General features: G+C 39.8%; 1 long non-coding RNA gene across 1 annotated transcript; it reads left to right on the top strand.

Annotated features, from left to right (window-relative positions):
• Positions 1-532: 532 nt before the first annotated feature.
• LOC134277835 (uncharacterized) lies at positions 533-851 on the top strand. The gene is made up of 2 exons (XR_009994334.1): positions 533-619; positions 780-851. It is a non-coding gene; the product is annotated as an uncharacterized LOC134277835 (long non-coding RNA).
• Positions 852-1521: the final 670 nt, after the last annotated feature.

Below are 1521 nucleotides of genomic sequence, written 5' to 3'. Positions count from 1 at the left end.
AAAGTTTTACATAGAAATATATAAGAAAAAATCCTTTAAAAATCTTTTTCTCAAGAATGACAAAGCCATAATTCATCATATTTATATGGAAGCATGTTCAGGTAGTTTAGATTCAAGTTTGTTCAAATCATGACCCCCCGGGGTAGGGCAGGGCCAAAATGGCCGACCAAAGTTTTACATAGAAATATATAAGAAAAAATCCTTTAAAAATCTTTTTCTCAAGAATAACAAAGCCATAATTCATCATATTTATATGGAAGCATGCTCAGGCAGTGTAAATTCAAGTTTGTTCAAATCATGACCCCCGGGGGTAGGGCGGGGCCAAAATGGCCGACCAAAGTTTTACATAGAAATATATAGGAAAATTCTTTTAAAATCTTCTCAAGAATGACAAATCCATAATTCATCATATTTACATGGGAGCATGTTCAGGTAGTGTAGATTCAAGTTTGTTCAAATCATGACCCCCCGGGGTAGGGCGGGGCCAAAATGGCCGACCAAAGTTTTACATAGAAATATATAAGAAAAAATCCTTTAAAAATCTTTTTCTCAAGAATGACAAAGCCATAATTCATCATATTTATATGGAAGCATGCTCAGGCAGTGTAAATTCAAGTTTGTTCAAATCATGACCCCCGGGGGTAGGGCGGGGCCAAAATGGCCGACCAAAGTTTTACATAGAAATATATAGGAAAATTCTTTTAAAATCTTCTCAAGAATGACAAATCCATAATTCATCATATTTACATGGAAGCATCCTCAGGTAGTGTAGATTCAAGTTTTTTCAAATCATGACCACTAGGGGTAGGGCGGGGCCAAAATGGCCGACCAAAGTTTTTAAAGGTATATATGGGAAAATTCTTTAAAAATCATTTGCTAAAAAATAACAAATCCGATTGGTCATGGGACTACTTTTGGATTTAATCTTTACAATAAAAAGTCATTTTCTACTTTTTCCTACCCTTAGTGCTCAGGTGAGCGATGTGGCCCATGGGCCTCTTGTTTTTTAAATAGCATCTGATTTTACATGGGAATTAAAATTTTTATGTTCTTATCTAAATGACCAGTCCCCACGTCCCACAGTGTATTTCAAACCTAAAAATATGGTTTTCTGGTCCTTTTCTAATAATTATTCTTTTTATCTTTTAGGTGCGGCAGTCCATCAGGCAGCAGAGGGTGGGGGCTGGAGATGCTCTCCAAGAGACAGAGGACATGGCACTGCCTTCTTCACAGCCTGCACTTGATCTTCCTGAGGAGGAGCTTGAACAAACTGAAGAGGTGGCATCGCCATCTTATCAGTCTGTGATAGTTCACCCTCAGGGGGATCCTGAACAGGGTGAGGGGATTGCAGCGCCAGCTCCCAAGCCTGTGATTGATCTTCCAGAGATGGAGCTTGAACAAACGGAAAGTATGGCAGTGCCATCCTCTCAGTTTGTAATAGCTCCCTCTCTGAAGGATCATGGTCTTGCATGGGCCTGGGAGACGGTATCGCTATCTCCTCTGGCTGCTGGAGGTCATCCG

The sequence above is a fragment of the Saccostrea cucullata genome, unplaced genomic scaffold (genome assembly GCF_032062105.1).
Source record: "Saccostrea cucullata isolate Sc308-1 unplaced genomic scaffold, CSIRO_AGI_Scuc_v1 ctg6649, whole genome shotgun sequence".
NCBI lineage: Eukaryota > Metazoa > Mollusca > Bivalvia > Ostreida > Ostreidae > Saccostrea > Saccostrea cuccullata.
The sequence above is the reverse complement of the archived record's forward strand: the minus strand, read 5'-3'. Positions and strand labels throughout refer to the sequence as shown.